We start from the raw sequence: 17,883 nt of genomic DNA on the forward strand, positions 1-17,883 counted from the left end.
CCCGTCTGGCTCTGTCACGCAAAGATATTCAAATCGCGTAAGGAATATAGTTTTTATCAAGTTTCTTTGCTATAGGAGAATCTACTGTGCTGCGTTCGAAATTTATTTCAAATCACATGAATGCTTTAAAGATAACGGAAATCCAACTCTTCGTGTGGCTCGGTGGTGCAACGGTAGCGCGTCTGACTCCAGATCAGAAGGTTGCGTGTTCAAAGCACGTCCGGGTCAGTGCTTTGTCTTTTATTTCTTTGATGTGTGAGAATTTGATCTTCATTAATCGAAATTTCTTTCCATGCATGTAATTGTTTTAAATAAAAAGGAAAAGAAATATTCCGTCTGGCTCTGTCACGCAAAGATATTCAAATCGCGTAAGGAATATAGTTTTTATCATGTTTCTTTGCGATAGGAGAATCTACTGTGCTACGTTCGAAATTTATTTCAAATCACATGAATGCTTTAAAGGTAACGACAATCCATATCTCCGTGTGGCTCGGTGGCGAAACGGTAGCGCGTCTGACTCCAGATCAGAAGGTTACGTGTTCAAATCGGGTCCGGGACAGTACTTTATGTTTTAATTTCTTTGCTGTGTGAGAATTTGATCTTCATTAATCGAAATTTCTTTCCATGCATGTGATTGTTTTAAATAAAAAGGAAAAGAAATATTCCGTCTGGCACTGTCACGCAAAGATATTCAAATCGCGTAAGGAATATAGTTTTTATCATGTTTCTTTTCTATAGGTGAATCTACTGTGCTGCGCTCGAAATTTATTTCAAATCTTGTGAATGCTTTAAAGATAACGGCAATCCAACTCTTCGTGTGGCTCGGTGGCGCAACGGTAGCGCGTCTGACTCCAGATCAGAAGGTTGCGTGTTCAAAGCACGTCCGGGTCAGTGCTTTGTCTTTTATTTCTTTGATGTGTGAGAATTTGATCTTCATTAATCGAAATTTCTTTCCATGCATGTGATTGTTTTAAATAAAAAGGAAAAGAAATATTCCGTCTGGCTCTGTCACGCAAAGATATTCAAATCGCGTAAGGAATATAGTTTTTATCATGTTTCTTTGCGATAGGAGAATCTACTGTGCTGCGTTCGAAATTTATTTCAAATCACATGAATGCTTTAAAGTTAACGACAATCCATATCTCCGTGTGGCTCGGTGGCGAAACGGTAGCGCGTCTGACTCCAGATCAGAAGGTTACGTGTTCAAATCGGGTCCGGGACAGTACTTTATGTTTTAATTTCTTTGCTGTGTGAGAATTTGATCTTCATTAATCGAAATTTCTTTCCATGCATGTGATTGTTTTAAATAAAAAGGAAAAGAAATATCCCGTCTGGCACTGTCACGCAAAGATATTCAAATCGCGTAAGGAATATAGTTTTTATCATTTTTCTTTGCTATAGGTGAATCTACTGTGCTGCGTTCGAAATTTATTTCAAATCACATGAATGCTTTAAAGATAACGGCAATCCAACTCTTCGTGTGGCTCGGTGGCGCAACGGTAGCGCGTCTGACTCCAGATCAGAAGGTTGCGTGTTCAAATCACGTCCGGGTCAGTGCTTTGTCTTTCATTTCTTTGATGTGTGAGAATTTGATCTTCATTAATCGAAATTTCTTTCCATGCATGTGATTGTTTTAAATAAAAAGGAAAAGAAATATCCCGTCTGGCTCTGTCACGCAAAGATATTCAAATCGCGTAAGGAATATAGTTTTTATCACGTTTCTTTGCTATAGGAGAATCTACTGTGCTGCGTTCGAAATTTATTTAAAATCACATGAATGCTTTAAAGATAACGGCAATCTAACTCGTCGTGTTTCTCGGTGGCGCAACGGTAGCGCGTATGACTCCAGATCAGAAGGTTGCGTGTTCAAATCACGTCCGGGTCAGTGCTTTGTGTTTTAATTTCTTTGCTGTGTGAGAATTTGATCTTCATTAATCGAAATTTCTTTCCATGCATGTGATTGTTTTAAATAAAAAGGAAAAGAAATATCCCGTCTGGCTCTGTCACGCAAAAATATTCAAATCGCGTAAGGAATATAGTTTTTATCATGTTTCTTTGCTATAGGAGAATCTACTGTGCTGCGTTCGAAATTTATTTCAAATCACATGAATGCTTTAAAGATAACGGCAATCAAACTCTTCGTGTGGCTCGGTGGCGCAACGGTAGCGCGTCTGACTCCAGATCAGAAGGTTGCGTGTTCAAATCACGTCCGGGTCAGTGCTTTGTCTTTCATTTCTTTGATGTGTGAGAATTTGATCTTCATTAATCGAAATTTCTTTCAATGCATGTGATTGTTTTAAATAAAAAGGAAAAGAAATATCCCGTCTGGCTCTGTCACGCAAAGATATTCAAATCGCGTAAGGAATATAGTTTTTATCAAGTTTCTTTGCTATAGGAGAATCTACTGTGCTGCGTTCGAAATTTATTTCAAATCACATGAATGCTTTAAAGATAACGGAAATCCAACTCTTCGTGTGGCTCGGTGGCGCAACGGTAGCGCGTCTGACTCCAGATCAGAAGGTTGCGTGTTCAAAGCACGTCCGGGTCAGTGCTTTGTCTTTTATTTCTTTGATGTGTGAGAATTTGATCTTCATTAATCGAAATTTCTTTCCATGCATGTGATTGTTTTAAATAAAAAGGAAAAGAAATATTCCGTCTGGCTCTGTCACGCAAAGATATTCAAATCGTGTAAGGAATATAGTTTTTATCATGTTTCTTTGCGATAGGAGAATCTACTGTGCTGCGTTCGAAATTTATTTCAAATCACATGAATGCTTTAAAGGTAACGACAATCCATATCTCCGTGTGGCTCGGTGGCGAAACGGTAGCGCGTCTGACTCCAGATCAGAAGGTTACGTGTTCAAATCGGGTCCGGGACAGTACTTTATGTTTTAATTTCTTTGCTGTGTGAGAATTTGATCTTCATTAATCGAAATTTCTTTCCATGCATGTGATTGTTTTAAATAAAAAGGAAAAGAAATATCCCGTCTGGCACTGTCACGCAAAGATATTCAAATCGCGTAAGGAATATAGTTTTTATCATGTTTCTTTGCTATAGGTGAATCTACTGTGCTGCGCTCGAAATTTATTTCAAATCTTGTGAATGCTTTAAAGATAACGGCAATCCAACTCTTCGTGTGGCTCGGTGGCGCAACGGTAGCGTGTCTGACTCCAGATCAGAAGGTTGCGTGTTCAAAGCACGTCCGGGTCAGTGCTTTGTCTTTTATTTCTTTGATGTGTGAGAATTTGATCTTCATTAATCGAAATTTCTTTCCATGCATGTGATTGTTTTAAATAAAAAGGAAAAGAAATATTCCGTCTGGCTCTGTCACGCAAAGATATTCAAATCGCGTAAGGAATATAGTTTTTATCATGTTTCTTTGCGATAGGAGAATCTACTGTGCTGCGTTCGAAATTTATTTCAAATCACATGAATGCTTTAAAGGTAACGACAATCCATATCTCCGTGTGGCTCGGTGGCGAAACGGTAGCGCGTCTGACTCCAGATCAGAAGGTTACGTGTTCAAATCGGGTCCGGGACAGTACTTTATGTTTTAATTTCTTTGCTGTGTGAGAATTTGATCTTCATTAATCGAAATTTCTTTCCATGCATGTGATTGTTTTAAATAAAAAGGAAAAGAAATATCCCGTCTGGCACTGTCACGCAAAGATATTCAAATCGCGTAAGGAATATAGTTTTTATCATTTTTCTTTGCTATAGGTGAATCTACTGTGCTGCGCTCGAAATTTATTTCAAATCTTGTGAATGCTTTAAAGATAACGGCAATCCAAATCTTCGTGTGGCTCGGTGGCGCAACGGTAGCGCGTCTGACTCCAGATCAGAAGGTTGCGTGTTCAAAGCACGTCCGGGTCAGTGCTTTGTCTTTTATTTCTTTGATGTGTGAGAATTTGATCTTCGTTAATCGAAATTTCTTTCCATGCATGTGATTGTTTTAAATAAAAAGGAAAAGAAATATTCCGTCTGGCTCTGTCACGCAAAGATATTCAAATCGCGTAAGGAATATAGTTTTTATCATGTTTCTTTGCTATAGGAGAATCTACTGTGCTGCGTTCGAAATTTATTTCAAATCACATGAATGCTTTAAAGGTAACGACAATCCATATCTCCGTGTGGCTCGGTGGCGAAACGGTAGCGCGTCTGACTCCAGATCAGAAGGTTGCGTGTTCAAATCGGGTCCGGGACAGTGCTTTATGTTTTAATTTCTTTGCTGTGTGAGAATTTGATCTTCATTAATCGAAATTTCTTTCCTTGCATGTGATTGTTTTAAATAAAAAGGAAAATAAATATAACGTCTGGCTCTGTCTCGCAAAGTTATTCATATCGCGTAAGGAATATACTTTTTATCATGTTTCTTTGCTATAGGAGAATCTACTGTGCTGCGTTCGAAATTTATTTCAAATCACATGAATGCTTTAAAGATAACGGCAATCCAACTCTTCGTGTGGATCGGTGGCGCAACGGTAGCGCGTCTGACTCCAGATCAGAAGATTGCGTGTTCAAATCACGTACGGGTCAGTGCTTTGTGTTTTAATTTCTTTGCTGTGTGAGAATTTGATCTTCATTAATCGAAATTTCTTTATATGCATGTGATTGTTTTAAATAAAAAGGAAAAGAAATGTCCCGTCTGGCTCTGTCACGCAAAGATATTCAAATCGCGTAAGGAATATAGTTTTTATCATGTTTCTTTGCTATAGGAGAATCTACTGTGCTGCGTTCGAAATTTATTTCAAATCACATGAATGCTTTAAAGATAACGGCAATCAAACTCTTCGTGTGGCTCGGTGGCGCAACGGTAGCGCGTCTGACTCCAGATCAGAAGGTTGCGTGTTCAAATCACGTCCGGGTCAGTGCTTTGTCTTTCATTTCTTTGATATGTGAGAATTTGATCTTCATTAATCGAAATTTCTTTCCATGCCTGTGATTGTTTTAAATAAAAAGGAAAAGAAATATCCCGTCTGGCTCTGTCACGCAAAGATATTCAAATCGCGTAAGGAATATAGTTTTTATCATGTTTCTTTGCTATAGGAGAATCTACTGTGCTGCGTTCGAAATTTATTTCAAATCACATGAATGCTTTAAAGATAACGGCAATCAAACTCTTCGTGTGGCTCGGTGGCGCAACGGTAGCGCGTCTGACTCCAGATCAGAAGGTTGCGTGTTCAAATCACGTCCGGGTCAGTGCTTTGTCTTTCATTTCTTTGATGTGTGAGAATTTGATCTTCATTAATCGAAATTTCTTTCCATGCATGTGATTGTTTTAAATAAAAAGGAAAAGAAATATCCCGTCTGGCTCTGTCACGCAAAGATATTCAAATCGCGTAAGGAATATAGTTTTTATCACGTTTCTTTGCTATAGGAGAATCTACTGTGCTGCGTTCGAAATTTATTTAAAATCACATGAATGCTTTAAAGATAACGGCAATCTAACTCGTCGTGTTTCTCGGTGGCGCAAAGGTAGCGCGTATGACTCCAGATCAGAAGGTTGCGTGTTCAAATCACGTCCGGGTCAGTGCTTTGTGTTTTAATTTCTTTGCTGTGTGAGAATTTGATCTTCATTAATCGAAATTTCTTTCCATGCATGTGATTGTTTTAAATAAAAAGGAAAAGAAATATCCCGTCTGGCTCTGTCACGCAAAGATATTCAAATCGCGTAAGGAATATACTTTTTATCATGTTTCTTTGCTATAGCAGAATCTACTGTGCTGCGTTCGAAATTTATTTCAAATCACATGAATGCTTTAAAGATAACGGCAATCCAACTCTTCGTGTGGCTCGGTGGCGCAACGGTAGCGCGTCTGACTCCAGATCAGAAGATTGCGTGTTCAAATCACGTCCGGGTCAGTGCTTTGTGTTTTAATTTCTTTGCTGTGTGAGAATTTGATCTTCATTAATCGAAATTTATTTCCATGCATGTGAATGTTTTAAATAAAAAGGAAAATAATATGGCGTCTGGCTCTGTCTCGCAAAGTTATTCAAATCGCGCAAGGAATATACTTTTTATAATGTTTCTTTGCTATAGGAGAATCTACTGTGCTGCTTTCGAAATTTATTTCAATTCACATGAATGCTTTAAAGATAACGGCAATCCCACTCTTCGTGTGGATCGGTGGCGCAACGGTATCGCGTCTGACTCCAGATCAGAAGGTTGCGTGTTCAAATCACGTCCGGGTCAGTGTTTGTGTTATAATTTCTTTGCGGTGTGATAATTTGATCTTCATTAATCGAAATTTCTTTCCATGCATGTGATTGTTTTAAATAAAAAGGAAAAGAAATATCCCGTCTGGCTCTGTCACGCAAAGATATTCAAATCGCGTAAGGAATATAGTTTTTATCATGTTTCTTTGCCATAGGAGAATCTACTGTGCTGCGTTCGAAATTTATTTCAAATCACATGAATGCTTTAAAGATAACGGCAATCCAACTCTTCGTGTGGCTCGGTGGCGCAACGGTAGCGCGTCTGACTCCAGATCAGAAGATTGCGTGTTCAAATCACGTCCGGGTCAGTGCTTTGTCTTTCATTTCTTTGATGTGTGAGAATTTGATCTTCATTAATCGAAATTTCTTTCCATGCATGTGATTGTTTTAAATAAAAAGGAAAAGAAATATTCCGTCTGGCTCTGTCACGCAAAGATATTCAAATCGCGTAAGGAATATAGTTTTTATCATGTTTCTTTGCGATAGGAGAATCTACTGTGCTGCGTTCGAAATTTATTTAAAATCACATGAATGCTTTAAAGATAACGACAATCCAAAACTCCGTGTGGCTCGGTGGCGCAGCGGTAGCTCTTCTGACTCCAGATCAGAAGGTTGCGTGTTCAAATCACGTCCGGGACAGTGCTTTGTGTTTTAATTTCTTTGCTGTGTGAGAATTTGATCTTCATTAATCGAAATTTCTTTCCATGCATGTGGTTGTTTTAAATAAAAAGGAAAATAAATATGTCGTCTGGCTCTGTCTCGCAAAGATATGCAAATCTCCTAAGGAATATAGTTTTTATCATGTTTCTTTGCTATAAGAGAATATACTGTGAAGCGTTCGAAATTTATTTCAAATCACATGAATGCTTTAAGGATAACGGCAATCCAACTCTTCGTGTGGCTCGGTGGCGCAACGGTAGCGCGTCTGACTCCAGATCAGAAGGTTGCGTGTTCAAATCACGTCCGGGTCAGTGCTCTGTCTTTTATTTCTTTGATGTGTGAGAATTTGATCTTCATTAATCGAAATTTCTTTCCATGCATGTGATTGTTTTAAATAAAAAGGAAAATAAATATGGCGTCTGGCTCTGTCTCGCAAAGTTATTCAAATCGCGCAAGGAATATACTTTTTATAATGTTTCTTTGCTATAGGAGAATCTACTGTGCTGCTTTCGAAATTTATTTCAATTCACATGAATGCTTTAAAGATAACGGCAATCCCACTCTTCGTGTGGATCGGTGGCGCAACGGTATCGCGTCTGACTCCAGATCAGAAGGTTGCGTGTTCAAATCACGTCCGGGTCAGTGTTTGTGTTTTAATTTCTTTGCGGTGTGATAATTTGATCTTCATTAATCGAAATTTCTTTCCATGCATGTGATTGTTTTAAATAAAAAGGAAAAGAAATATCCCGTCTGGCTCTGTCACGCAAAGATATTCAAATCGCGTAAGGAATATAGTTTTTATCATGTTTCTTTGCCATAGGAGAATCTACTGTGCTGCGTTCAAAATTTATTTCAAATCACATGAATGCTTTAAAGATAACGGCAATCCAACTCTTCGTGTGGCTCGGTGGCGCAACGGTAGCGCGTCTGACTCCAGATCAGAAGGTTGCGTGTTCAAATCACGTCCGGGTCAGTGCTTTGTCTTTTATTTCTTTGATGTGTGAGAATTTGATCATTAATCGAAATTTCTTTCCATGCACATGATTGTTTTAAATAAAAAGGAAAAGAAATATCCCGTCTTGCTCTGTCACGCAAAGATATTCAAATCGCGTAAGGAATATAGTTTTTATCATGTTTCTTTGCTATAGGAGAATCTACTGTGCTGCGCTCGAAATTTATTTCAAATCACATGAATTCTTTAAAGATAACGGCAATCTAGCTCGTCGTGTGGCTCGGTGGCGCAACGGTAGCGCGTCTAACTCCAGATCAGAAGGTTGCGTGTTCAAATCACGTCCGGGTCAGTGCTTTGTGTTTTAATTTCTTTGCTGTGTGAGAATTTGATCTTCATTAATCGAAATTTCTTTCCATGCATGTGATTGTTTTAAATAAAAAGGAAAATAAATATGTCGTCTTTCTCTGTCTCGCAAAGATATTCAAATCGCGTAAGGAATATAGTTTTTATCATGTTTCTTTGCTATAGGAGAATCTACTGTGCTGCGTTCGAAATTTATTTCAAATGACATGAATGCTTTAAACATAACGGCAATCCAACGCTTCGTGTGGCTCGGTGGCGCAACGGTAGCGCGAATGACTCCAGATCAGAAGGTTGTGTGTTCAAATCACGTCCGGATCAGTGCTTTGTGTTTTAATTTCTTTGCTGTGTTAGAATTTGATCTTCATTAATCGAAATTTCTTTCCATGCATGTGATTGTTTTAAATAAAAAGTAAAAGAAATATCCCGTCTGGCTCTGTCACGCAAAGATATTCAAATCGCGTAAGGAATATAGTTTTTATCATGTTTCTTTGCCATAGGAGAATCTACTGTGCTGCGTTCAAAATTTATTTCAAATCACATGAATGCTTTAAAGATAACGGCAATCCAACTCTTCGTGTGGCTCGGTGGCGCAACGGTAGCGCTTCTGACTCCAGATCAGAAGGTTGCGTGTTCAAATCACGTCCGGGTCGGTGCTTTGTCTTTTATTTCTTTGATGTGTGAGAATTTTATCTTCATTAATCGAAATTTCTTTCCATGCATATGATTGTTTTAAATAAAAAGGAAAAGAAATATCCCGTCTTGCTCTGTCACGCAAAGATATTCAAATCGCGTAAGGAATATAGTTTTTATCATGTTTCTTTGCCATAGGAGAATCTACTGTGCTGCGTTCGAAATTTATTTCAAATCACATGAATGCTTTAAAGATAACGGCAATCCCACTCTTCGTGTGGCTCGGTGGCGCAACGGTAGCACGTCTGACTCCAGATCAGAAGGTTGCGTGTTCAAATCACGTCCGGGTCAGTGCTTTGTGTTTTAATTTCTTTGCTGTGTGAGAATTTGATCTTCATTAATCGAAATTTCTTTCCATGCATGTGATTGTTTTAAATAAAAAGGAAAATAAATATGTCGTCTGGCTCTGTCTCGCAAAGATATTCAAATCTCCTAAGGAATATAGTTTTTATCATGTTTCTTTGCTATAAGAGAATCTACTGTGAAGCGTTCGAAATTTATTTCAAATCACATGAATGCTTTAAGGATAACGGCAATCCAACTCTTCGTGTGGCTCGGTGGCGCAACGGTAGCGCGTCTGACTCCAGATCAGAAGGTTGCGTGTTCAAATCACGTCCGGGTCAGTGCTCTGTCTTTTATTTCTTTGATGTGTGAGAATTTGATCTTCATTAATCGAAACTTCTTTCCATGCATATGATTGTTTTAAATAAAAAGGAAAAGAAATATCCCGTCTTGCTCTGTCACGCAAAGATATTCAAATCGCGTAAGGAATATAGTTTTTGTCATGTTTCTTTGCTATAGGAGAATCTACTGTGCTGCGCTCGAAATTTATTTCAAATCACATGAATTCTTTAAAAATAACGGCAATCTAACTCGTCTTGTGGCTCGGTGGCGCAACGGTAGCGCGTCTAACTCCAGATCAGAAGGTTGCGTGTTCAAATCACGTCCTGGTCAGTGCTTTTTGTTTTAATTTCTTTGCTGTGTGAGAATTTGATCTTCATTAATCGAAATTTATTTCCATGCATGTGAATGTTTTAAATAAAAAGGAAAATAATATGGCGTCTGGCTCTGTCTCGCAAAGTTATTCAAATCGCGCAAGGAATATACTTTTTATAATGTTTCTTTGCTATAGGAGAATCTACTGTGCTGCTTTCGAAATTTATTTCAATTCACATGAATGCTTTAAAGATAACGGCAATCCCACTCTTCGTGTGGATCGGTGGCGCAACGGTAGCGCGTCTGACTCCAGATCAGAAGGTTGCGTGTTCAAATCACGTCCGGGTCAGTGTTTGTGTTTTAATTTCTTTGCGGTGTGATAATTTGATCTTCATTAATCGAAATTTCTTTCCATGCATGTGATTGTTTTAAATAAAAAGGAAAAGAAATATCCCGTCTGGCTCTGTCACGCAAAGATATTCAAATCGCGTAAGGAATATAGTTTTTATCATGTTTCTTTGCCATAGGAGAATCTACTGTGCTGCGTTCGAAATTTATTTCAAATCACATGAATGCTTTAAAGATAACGGCAATCCCACTCTTCGTGTGGCTCGGTGGCGCAACGGTAGCACGTCTGACTCCAGATCAGAAGGTTGCGTGTTCAAATCACGTCCGGGTCAGTGCTTTGTGTTTTAATTTCTTTGCTGTGTGAGAATTTGATCTTCATTAATCGAAATTTCTTTCCATGCATGTGATTGTTTTAAATAAAAAGGAAAATAAATATGTCGTCTGGCTCTGTCTCGCAAAGATATTCAAATCTCCTAAGGAATATAGTTTTTATCATGTTTCTTTGCTATAAGAGAATCTACTGTGAAGCGTTCGAAATTTATTTCAAATCACATGAATGCTTTAAGGATAACGGCAATCCAACTCTTCGTGTGGCTCGGTGGCGCAACGGTAGCGCGTCTGACTCCAGATCAGAAGGTTGCGTGTTCAAATCACGTCCGGGTCAGTGCTCTGTCTTTTATTTCTTTGATGTGTGAGAATTTGATCTTCATTAATCGAAACTTCTTTCCATGCATATGATTGTTTTAAATAAAAAGGAAAAGAAATATCCCGTCTTGCTCTGTCACGCAAAGATATTCAAATCGCGTAAGGAATATAGTTTTTGTCATGTTTCTTTGCTATAGGAGAATCTACTGTGCTGCGCTCGAAATTTATTTCAAATCACATGAATTCTTTAAAAATAACGGCAATCTAACTCGTCGTGTGGCTCGGTGGCGCAACGGTAGCGCGTCTAACTCCAGATCAGAAGGTTGCGTGTTCAAATCACGTCCTGGTCAGTGCTTTTTGTTTTAATTTCTTTGCTGTGTGAGAATTTGATCTTCATTAATCGAAATTTATTTCCATGCATGTGAATGTTTTAAATAAAAAGGAAAATAATATGGCGTCTGGCTCTGTCTCGCAAAGTTATTCAAATCGCGCAAGGAATATACTTTTTATAATGTTTCTTTGCTATAGGAGAATCTACTGTGCTGCTTTCGAAATTTATTTCAATTCACATGAATGCTTTAAAGATAACGGCAATCCCACTCTTCGTGTGGATCGGTGGCGCAACGGTATCGCGTCTGACTCCAGATCAGAAGGTTGCGTGTTCAAATCACGTCCGGGTCAGTGTTTGTGTTTTAATTTCTTTGCGGTGTGATAATTTGATCTTCATTAATCGAAATTTCTTTCCATGCATGTGATTGTTTTAAATAAAAAGGAAAAGAAATATCCCGTCTGGCTCTGTCACGCAAAGATATTCAAATCGCGTAAGGAATATAGTTTTTATCATGTTTCTTTGCCATAGGAGAATCTACTGTGCTGCGTTCGAAATTTATTTCAAATCACATGAATGCTTTAAAGATAACGGCAATCCAACTCTTCGTGTGGCTCGGTGGCGCAACGGTAGCGCGTCTGACTCCAGATCAGAAGGTTGCGTGTTCAAATCACGTCCGGGTCAGTGCTTTGTCTTTCATTTCTTTGATGTGTGAGAATTTGATCTTCATTAATCGAAATTTCTTTCCATGCATGTGATTGTTTTAAATAAAAAGGAAAAGAAATATTCCGTCTGGCTCTGTCACGCAAAGATATTCAAATCGCGTAAGGAATATAGTTTTTATCATGTTTCTTTGCGATAGGAGAATCTACTGTGCTGCGTTCGAAATTTATTTAAAATCACATGAATGCTTTAAAGATAACGACAATCCAAATCTCCGTGTGGCTCGGTGGCGCAGCGGTAGCTCGTCTGACTCCAGATCAGAAGGTTGCGTGTTCAAATCACGTCCGGGACAGTGCTTTGTGTTTTAATTTCTTTGCTGTGTGAGAATTTGATCTTCATTAATCGAAATTTCTTTCCATGCATGTGATTGTTTTAAATAAAAAGGAGAAGAAATATCCCGTCTGGCTCTGTCACGCAAAGATATTCAAATCGCGTAAGGAATATAGTTTTTATCATGTTTCTTTGCCATAGGAGAATCTACTGTGCTGCGTTCAAAATTTATTTCAAATCACATGAATGCTTTAAAGATAACGGCAATCCCACTCTTCGTGTGGCTCGGTGGCGCAGCGGTCGCTCGTCTGACTCCAGATCAGAAGGTTGCGTGTTCAAATCACGTCCGGGACAGTGCTTTGTGTTTTAATTTCTTTGCTGTGTGAGAATTTGATCTTCATTAATCGAAATTTCTTTATATGCATGTGATTGTTTTAAATAAAAAGGAAAAGAAATGTCCCGTCTGGCTCTGTATCGCAAAGTTATTCAAATCGCGTAAGGAATATAGTTTTTATCACGTTTCTTTGCTATAGGAGAATCTACTGTGCTGCGTTCGAAATTTATTTAAAATCACATGAATGCTTTAAAGATAACGGCAATCTAACTCTTCGTGTGGCTCGGTGGCGCAACGGTAGCGCGTCTGACTCCAGATCAGAAGGTTGCGTGTTCAAATCACGTCCGGTTCAGTGCTTTGTCTTTTATTTCTTTGATGTGTGAGAATTTGATCATCATTAATCGAAATTTCTTTCCATGCATGTGATTGTTTTAAATAAAAAGGAAAATAAATATGGCGTCTGTCTCGCAAAGTTATTCAAATCGCGTAAGAAATATAGTTTTTATCACGTTTCTTTGCTATAGGAGAATCTACTGTGCTGCGTTCGAAATTTATTTCAAATCACATGAATGCTTTAAAGATAACGGCAATCCAACTCTTCGTGTGGCTCGGTGGCGCAACGGTAGCGCGTCTGACTCCAGATCAGAAGGTTGTGTGTTCAAATTACGTCCGGGACAGTGCTTTGTGTTTTAATTTCTTTGCTGTGTGAGAATTTGATCTTCATTAATCGAAATTTCTTTCCATGCTTGTGATTGTTTTAAATAAAAAGGAAAAGAAATATCCCGTCTGGCTCTGTCACGCAAAGATATTCAAATCGCGTAAGGAATATACTTTTTATCATGTTTCTTTGCTATAGGAGAATCTACTGTGCTGCGTTCGAAATTTATTTCAAATCACATGAATGCTTTAAAGATAACGGCAATCAAACTCTTCGTGTGGCTCGGTGGCGCAACGGTAGCGCGTCTGACTCCAGATCAGACGGTTGCGTGTTCAAATCACGTCCGGGTCAGTGCTTTGTCTTTTATTTCTTTGATGTGTGAGAATTTGATCATCATTAATCGAAATTTCTTTCCATGCATGTGATTGTTTTAAATAAAAAGGAAAATAAATATGGCGTCTGGCTCTGTCTCGCAAAGTTATTCAAATCGCGTAAGAAATATAGTTTTTATCACGTTTCTTTGCTATAGGAGAATCTACTGTGCTGCGTTCGAAATTTATTTCAAATCACATGAATGCTTTAAAGATAACGGCAATCCAACTCTTCGTGTGGCTCGGTGGCGCAACGGTAGCGCGTCTGACTCCAGGTCAGAAGGTTGCGTGTTCAAATCACATCCGGGTCAGTGCTTTGTCTTTCATTTCTTTGATGTGTGAGAATTTGATCTTCATTAATCGAAATTTCTTTCCATGCATGTGATTGTTTTAAATAAAAAGGAAAAGAAATATCCCGTCTGGCTCTGTCACGCAAAGATATTCAAATCGCGTAAGGAATATAGTTTTTATCATGTTTCTTTGCTATAGGAGAATCTACTGTGCTGCGTTCGAAATTTATTTCAAATCACATGAATGCTTTAAAGATAACGGCAATCAAACTCTTCGTGTGGCTCGGTGGCGCAACAGTAGCGCGTCTGACTCCAGATCAGAAGGTTGCGTGTTCAAATCACGTCCGGGTCAGTGCTTTGTCTTTTATTTCTTTGATGTGTCAGAATTTGATCTTCATTAATCGAAATTTCTTTCCATGCATGTGATTGTTTTAAATAAAAAGAAAAATAAATATGGCGTCTGGCTCTGTATTGCAAAGTTATTCAAATCGCGTAAGGAATATAGTTTTTATCACGTTTCTTTGCTATAGGAGAATCTACTGTGCTGCGTTCGAAATTTATTTAAAATCACATGAATGCTTTAAAGATAACGGCAATCTAACTCGTCGTGTTTCTCGGTGGCGCAAAGGTAGCGCGTATGACTCCAGATCAGAAGGTTGCGTGTTCAAATCACGTCCGGGTCAGTGCTTTGTGTTTTAATTTCTTTGCTGTGTGAGAATTTGATCTTCATTAATCGAAATTTCTTTCCATGCATGTGATTGTTTTAAATAAAAAGGAAAAGAAATATCCCGTCTGGCTCTGTCACGCAAAGATATTCAAATCGCGTAAGGAATATACTTTTTATCATGTTTCTTTGCTATAGCAGAATCTACTGTGCTGCGTTCGAAATTTATTTCAAATCACATGAATTCTTTAAAAATAACGGCAATCCCACTCTTCGTGTGGATCGGTGGCGCAACGGTATCGCGTCTGACTCCAGATCAGAAGGTTGCGTGTTCAAATCACGTCCGGGTCAGTGTTTGTGTTATAATTTCTTTGCGGTGTGATAATTTGATCTTCATTAATCGAAATTTCTTTCCATGCATGTGATTGTTTTAAATAAAAAGGAAAAGAAATATCCCGTCTGGCTCTGTCACGCAAAGATATTCAAATCGCGTAAGGAATATAGTTTTTATCATGTTTCTTTGCCATAGGAGAATCTACTGTGCTGCGTTCGAAATTTATTTCAAATCACATGAATGCTTTAAAGATAACGGCAATCCAACTCTTCGTGTGGCTCGGTGGCGCAACGGTAGCGCGTCTGACTCCAGATCAGAAGATTGCGTGTTCAAATCACGTCCGGGTCAGTGCTTTGTCTTTCATTTCTTTGATGTGTGAGAATTTGATCTTCATTAATCGAAATTTCTTTCCATGCATGTGATTGTTTTAAATAAAAAGGAAAAGAAATATTCCGTCTGGCTCTGTCACGCAAAGATATTCAAATCGCGTAAGGAATATAGTTTTTATCATGTTTCTTTGCGATAGGAGAATCTACTGTGCTGCGTTCGAAATTTATTTAAAATCACATGAATGCTTTAAAGATAACGACAATCCAAAACTCCGTGTGGCTCGGTGGCGCAGCGGTAGCTCTTCTGACTCCAGATCAGAAGGTTGCGTGTTCAAATCACGTCCGGGACAGTGCTTTGTGTTTTAATTTCTTTGCTGTGTGAGAATTTGATCTTCATTAATCGAAATTTCTTTCCATGCATGTGGTTGTTTTAAATAAAAAGGAAAAGAAATATCCCGTCTGGCTCTGTCACGCAAAGATATTCAAATCGCGTAAGGAATATAGTTTTTATCATGTTTCTTTGCCATAGGAGAATCTACTGTGCTGCGTTCAAAATTTATTTCAAATCACATGAATGCTTTAAAGATAACGGCAATCCCACTCTTCGTGTGGCTCGGTGGCGCAGCGGTAGCTCGTCTGACTCCAGATCAGAAGGTTGCGTGTTCAAATCACGTCCGGGACAGTGCTTTGTGTTTTAATTTCTTTGCTGTGTGAGAATTTGATCTTCATTAATCGAAATTTCTTTATATGCATGTGATTGTTTTAAATAAAAAGGAAAAGAAATGTCCCGTCTGGCTCTGTCACGCAAAGATATTCAAATCGCGTAAGGAATATAGTTTTTATCATGTTTCTTTGCTATAGGAGAATCTACTGTGCTGCGTTCGAAATTTATTTCAAATCACATGAATGCTTTAAAGATAACGGCAATCAAACTCTTCGTGTGGCTCGGTGGCGCAACGGTAGCGCGTCTGACTCCAGATCAGAAGGTTGCGTGTTCAAATCACGTCCGGGTCAGTGCTTTGTCTTTCATTTCTTTGATGTGTGAGAATTTGATCTTCATTAATCGAAATTTCTTTCCATGCCTGTGATTGTTTTAAATAAAAAGGAAAAGAAATATCCCGTCTGGCTCTGTCACGCAAAGATATTCAAATCGCGTAAGGAATATAGTTTTTATCATGTTTCTTTGCTATAGGAGAATCTACTGTGCTGCGTTCGAAATTTATTTCAAATCACATGAATGCTTTAAAGATAACGGCAATCAAACTCTTCGTGTGGCTCGGTGGCGCAACGGTAGCGCGTCTGACTCCAGATCAGAAGGTTGCGTGTTCAAATCACGTCCGGGTCAGTGCTTTGTCTTTCATTTCTTTGATGTGTGAGAATTTGATCTTCATTAATCGAAATTTCTTTCCATGCATGTGATTGTTTTAAATAAAAAGGAAAAGAAATATACCGTCTGGCTCTGTCACGCAAAGATATTCAAATCGCGTAAGGAATATAGTCTTTTTCACGTTTCTTTGCTATAGGAGAATCTACTGTGCTGCGTTCGAAATTTATTTAAAATCACATGAATGCTTTAAAGATAACGGCAATCTAACTCGTCGTGTTTCTTGGTGGCGCAACGGTAGCGCGTATGACTCCAGATCAGAAGGTTGCGTGTTCAAATCACGTCCGGGTCAGTGCTTTGTGTTTTAATTTCTTTGCTGTGTGAGAATTTGATCTTCATTAATCGAAATTTCTTTCCATGCATGTGATTGTTTTAAATAAAAAGGAAAAGAAATATCCCGTCTGGCTCTGTCACGCAAAGATATTCAAATCGCGAAAGGAATATAGTTTTTATCATGTTTCTTTGCGATAGGAGAATCTACTGTGCTGCGTTCGAAATTTATTTCAAATCACATGAATGCTTTAAAGGTAACGACAATCCATATCTCCGTGTGGCTCGGTTGCGAAACGGTAGCGCGTCTGACTCCAGATCAGAAGGTTGCGTGTTCAAATCGGGTCCGGGACAGTGCTTTATGTTTTAATTTCTTTGCTGTGTGAGAATTTGATCTTCATTAATCGAAATTTCTTTCCATGCATGTGATTGTTTTAAATAAAAAGGAAAAGAAATATCCCGTCTGGCTCTGTCACGCAAAGATATTCAAATCGCGTAAGGAATATAGTTTTTATCAAGTTTCTTTGCTATAGGAGAATCTACTGTGCTGCGTTCGAAATTTATTTCAAATCACATGAATGCTTTAAAGATAACGGAAATCCAACTCTTCGTGTGGCTCGGTGGTGCAACGGTAGCGCGTCTGACTCCAGATCAGAAGGTTGCGTGTTCAAAGCACGTCCGGGTCAGTGCTTTGTCTTTTATTTCTTTGATGTGTGAGAATTTGATCTTCATTAATCGAAATTTCTTTCCATGCATGTAATTGTTTTAAATAAAAAGGAAAAGAAATATTCCGTCTGGCTCTGTCACGCAAAGATATTCAAATCGCGTAAGGAATATAGTTTTTATCATGTTTCTTTGCGATAGGAGAATCTACTGTGCTACGTTCGAAATTTATTTCAAATCACATGAATGCTTTAAAGGTAACGACAATCCATATCTCCGTGTGGCTCGGTGGCGAAACGGTAGCGCGTCTGACTCCAGATCAGAAGGTTACGTGTTCAAATCGGGTCCGGGACAGTACTTTATGTTTTAATTTCTTTGCTGTGTGAGAATTTGATCTTCATTAATCGAAATTTCTTTCCATGCATGTGATTGTTTTAAATAAAAAGGAAAAGAA

At 38.5% G+C, this 17,883-nt stretch overlaps 40 non-coding genes across 40 annotated transcripts; all 40 read left to right on the plus strand.

Annotated features, from left to right (window-relative positions):
- The first annotated feature begins 156 nt into the window (after positions 1–156).
- Trnaw-cca (transfer RNA tryptophan (anticodon CCA)) lies at positions 157–228 on the plus strand. The gene has a single exon. It is a non-coding gene; the product is annotated as a tRNA-Trp (tRNA).
- Positions 229–819: 591 nt separating this feature from the next.
- On the plus strand, positions 820–891 carry Trnaw-cca (transfer RNA tryptophan (anticodon CCA)). Its single transcript has one exon. It is a non-coding gene; the product is annotated as a tRNA-Trp (tRNA).
- A 591-nt stretch (positions 892–1,482) lies between these two features.
- On the plus strand, positions 1,483–1,554 carry Trnaw-cca (transfer RNA tryptophan (anticodon CCA)). Its single transcript has one exon. It is a non-coding gene; the product is annotated as a tRNA-Trp (tRNA).
- Positions 1,555–2,145: 591 nt separating this feature from the next.
- Trnaw-cca (transfer RNA tryptophan (anticodon CCA)) lies at positions 2,146–2,217 on the plus strand. Its single transcript has one exon. It is a non-coding gene; the product is annotated as a tRNA-Trp (tRNA).
- A 259-nt stretch (positions 2,218–2,476) lies between these two features.
- Positions 2,477–2,548, plus strand: Trnaw-cca (transfer RNA tryptophan (anticodon CCA)). Its single transcript has one exon. It is a non-coding gene; the product is annotated as a tRNA-Trp (tRNA).
- A 591-nt stretch (positions 2,549–3,139) lies between these two features.
- Trnaw-cca (transfer RNA tryptophan (anticodon CCA)) lies at positions 3,140–3,211 on the plus strand. Its single transcript has one exon. It is a non-coding gene; the product is annotated as a tRNA-Trp (tRNA).
- A 591-nt stretch (positions 3,212–3,802) lies between these two features.
- On the plus strand, positions 3,803–3,874 carry Trnaw-cca (transfer RNA tryptophan (anticodon CCA)). Its single transcript has one exon. It is a non-coding gene; the product is annotated as a tRNA-Trp (tRNA).
- A 923-nt stretch (positions 3,875–4,797) lies between these two features.
- Positions 4,798–4,869, plus strand: Trnaw-cca (transfer RNA tryptophan (anticodon CCA)). Its single transcript has one exon. It is a non-coding gene; the product is annotated as a tRNA-Trp (tRNA).
- Positions 4,870–5,128: 259 nt separating this feature from the next.
- Positions 5,129–5,200, plus strand: Trnaw-cca (transfer RNA tryptophan (anticodon CCA)). Its single transcript has one exon. It is a non-coding gene; the product is annotated as a tRNA-Trp (tRNA).
- Positions 5,201–5,791: 591 nt separating this feature from the next.
- Trnaw-cca (transfer RNA tryptophan (anticodon CCA)) lies at positions 5,792–5,863 on the plus strand. The gene has a single exon. It is a non-coding gene; the product is annotated as a tRNA-Trp (tRNA).
- Positions 5,864–6,122: 259 nt separating this feature from the next.
- Positions 6,123–6,194, plus strand: Trnaw-cca (transfer RNA tryptophan (anticodon CCA)). The gene has a single exon. It is a non-coding gene; the product is annotated as a tRNA-Trp (tRNA).
- Positions 6,195–6,453: 259 nt separating this feature from the next.
- Trnaw-cca (transfer RNA tryptophan (anticodon CCA)) lies at positions 6,454–6,525 on the plus strand. Its single transcript has one exon. It is a non-coding gene; the product is annotated as a tRNA-Trp (tRNA).
- A 259-nt stretch (positions 6,526–6,784) lies between these two features.
- Positions 6,785–6,856, plus strand: Trnaw-cca (transfer RNA tryptophan (anticodon CCA)). Its single transcript has one exon. It is a non-coding gene; the product is annotated as a tRNA-Trp (tRNA).
- A 260-nt stretch (positions 6,857–7,116) lies between these two features.
- On the plus strand, positions 7,117–7,188 carry Trnaw-cca (transfer RNA tryptophan (anticodon CCA)). The gene has a single exon. It is a non-coding gene; the product is annotated as a tRNA-Trp (tRNA).
- A 259-nt stretch (positions 7,189–7,447) lies between these two features.
- Positions 7,448–7,519, plus strand: Trnaw-cca (transfer RNA tryptophan (anticodon CCA)). Its single transcript has one exon. It is a non-coding gene; the product is annotated as a tRNA-Trp (tRNA).
- Positions 7,520–7,778: 259 nt separating this feature from the next.
- Positions 7,779–7,850, plus strand: Trnaw-cca (transfer RNA tryptophan (anticodon CCA)). Its single transcript has one exon. It is a non-coding gene; the product is annotated as a tRNA-Trp (tRNA).
- A 256-nt stretch (positions 7,851–8,106) lies between these two features.
- Positions 8,107–8,178, plus strand: Trnaw-cca (transfer RNA tryptophan (anticodon CCA)). The gene has a single exon. It is a non-coding gene; the product is annotated as a tRNA-Trp (tRNA).
- A 592-nt stretch (positions 8,179–8,770) lies between these two features.
- Positions 8,771–8,842, plus strand: Trnaw-cca (transfer RNA tryptophan (anticodon CCA)). The gene has a single exon. It is a non-coding gene; the product is annotated as a tRNA-Trp (tRNA).
- Positions 8,843–9,101: 259 nt separating this feature from the next.
- Positions 9,102–9,173, plus strand: Trnaw-cca (transfer RNA tryptophan (anticodon CCA)). Its single transcript has one exon. It is a non-coding gene; the product is annotated as a tRNA-Trp (tRNA).
- A 260-nt stretch (positions 9,174–9,433) lies between these two features.
- On the plus strand, positions 9,434–9,505 carry Trnaw-cca (transfer RNA tryptophan (anticodon CCA)). Its single transcript has one exon. It is a non-coding gene; the product is annotated as a tRNA-Trp (tRNA).
- A 259-nt stretch (positions 9,506–9,764) lies between these two features.
- On the plus strand, positions 9,765–9,836 carry Trnaw-cca (transfer RNA tryptophan (anticodon CCA)). Its single transcript has one exon. It is a non-coding gene; the product is annotated as a tRNA-Trp (tRNA).
- Positions 9,837–10,095: 259 nt separating this feature from the next.
- Trnaw-cca (transfer RNA tryptophan (anticodon CCA)) lies at positions 10,096–10,167 on the plus strand. Its single transcript has one exon. It is a non-coding gene; the product is annotated as a tRNA-Trp (tRNA).
- Positions 10,168–10,426: 259 nt separating this feature from the next.
- Trnaw-cca (transfer RNA tryptophan (anticodon CCA)) lies at positions 10,427–10,498 on the plus strand. The gene has a single exon. It is a non-coding gene; the product is annotated as a tRNA-Trp (tRNA).
- A 260-nt stretch (positions 10,499–10,758) lies between these two features.
- On the plus strand, positions 10,759–10,830 carry Trnaw-cca (transfer RNA tryptophan (anticodon CCA)). The gene has a single exon. It is a non-coding gene; the product is annotated as a tRNA-Trp (tRNA).
- Positions 10,831–11,089: 259 nt separating this feature from the next.
- Trnaw-cca (transfer RNA tryptophan (anticodon CCA)) lies at positions 11,090–11,161 on the plus strand. The gene has a single exon. It is a non-coding gene; the product is annotated as a tRNA-Trp (tRNA).
- Positions 11,162–11,420: 259 nt separating this feature from the next.
- Positions 11,421–11,492, plus strand: Trnaw-cca (transfer RNA tryptophan (anticodon CCA)). Its single transcript has one exon. It is a non-coding gene; the product is annotated as a tRNA-Trp (tRNA).
- Positions 11,493–11,751: 259 nt separating this feature from the next.
- Positions 11,752–11,823, plus strand: Trnaw-cca (transfer RNA tryptophan (anticodon CCA)). Its single transcript has one exon. It is a non-coding gene; the product is annotated as a tRNA-Trp (tRNA).
- A 259-nt stretch (positions 11,824–12,082) lies between these two features.
- Positions 12,083–12,154, plus strand: Trnaw-cca (transfer RNA tryptophan (anticodon CCA)). The gene has a single exon. It is a non-coding gene; the product is annotated as a tRNA-Trp (tRNA).
- Positions 12,155–12,746: 592 nt separating this feature from the next.
- Trnaw-cca (transfer RNA tryptophan (anticodon CCA)) lies at positions 12,747–12,818 on the plus strand. Its single transcript has one exon. It is a non-coding gene; the product is annotated as a tRNA-Trp (tRNA).
- Positions 12,819–13,071: 253 nt separating this feature from the next.
- On the plus strand, positions 13,072–13,143 carry Trnaw-cca (transfer RNA tryptophan (anticodon CCA)). Its single transcript has one exon. It is a non-coding gene; the product is annotated as a tRNA-Trp (tRNA).
- Positions 13,144–13,403: 260 nt separating this feature from the next.
- Trnaw-cca (transfer RNA tryptophan (anticodon CCA)) lies at positions 13,404–13,475 on the plus strand. The gene has a single exon. It is a non-coding gene; the product is annotated as a tRNA-Trp (tRNA).
- A 259-nt stretch (positions 13,476–13,734) lies between these two features.
- On the plus strand, positions 13,735–13,806 carry Trnaw-cca (transfer RNA tryptophan (anticodon CCA)). The gene has a single exon. It is a non-coding gene; the product is annotated as a tRNA-Trp (tRNA).
- A 259-nt stretch (positions 13,807–14,065) lies between these two features.
- Positions 14,066–14,137, plus strand: Trnaw-cca (transfer RNA tryptophan (anticodon CCA)). The gene has a single exon. It is a non-coding gene; the product is annotated as a tRNA-Trp (tRNA).
- Positions 14,138–14,728: 591 nt separating this feature from the next.
- On the plus strand, positions 14,729–14,800 carry Trnaw-cca (transfer RNA tryptophan (anticodon CCA)). Its single transcript has one exon. It is a non-coding gene; the product is annotated as a tRNA-Trp (tRNA).
- A 259-nt stretch (positions 14,801–15,059) lies between these two features.
- Positions 15,060–15,131, plus strand: Trnaw-cca (transfer RNA tryptophan (anticodon CCA)). The gene has a single exon. It is a non-coding gene; the product is annotated as a tRNA-Trp (tRNA).
- A 259-nt stretch (positions 15,132–15,390) lies between these two features.
- Positions 15,391–15,462, plus strand: Trnaw-cca (transfer RNA tryptophan (anticodon CCA)). The gene has a single exon. It is a non-coding gene; the product is annotated as a tRNA-Trp (tRNA).
- A 260-nt stretch (positions 15,463–15,722) lies between these two features.
- Positions 15,723–15,794, plus strand: Trnaw-cca (transfer RNA tryptophan (anticodon CCA)). Its single transcript has one exon. It is a non-coding gene; the product is annotated as a tRNA-Trp (tRNA).
- A 260-nt stretch (positions 15,795–16,054) lies between these two features.
- Positions 16,055–16,126, plus strand: Trnaw-cca (transfer RNA tryptophan (anticodon CCA)). Its single transcript has one exon. It is a non-coding gene; the product is annotated as a tRNA-Trp (tRNA).
- A 259-nt stretch (positions 16,127–16,385) lies between these two features.
- On the plus strand, positions 16,386–16,457 carry Trnaw-cca (transfer RNA tryptophan (anticodon CCA)). The gene has a single exon. It is a non-coding gene; the product is annotated as a tRNA-Trp (tRNA).
- Positions 16,458–17,380: 923 nt separating this feature from the next.
- Trnaw-cca (transfer RNA tryptophan (anticodon CCA)) lies at positions 17,381–17,452 on the plus strand. The gene has a single exon. It is a non-coding gene; the product is annotated as a tRNA-Trp (tRNA).
- The last annotated feature ends 431 nt before the right edge of the window (positions 17,453–17,883 follow it).

This window comes from Argiope bruennichi, chromosome 6 (genome assembly GCF_947563725.1).
Source record: "Argiope bruennichi chromosome 6, qqArgBrue1.1, whole genome shotgun sequence".
Classification (NCBI taxonomy): domain Eukaryota; kingdom Metazoa; phylum Arthropoda; class Arachnida; order Araneae; family Araneidae; genus Argiope; species Argiope bruennichi.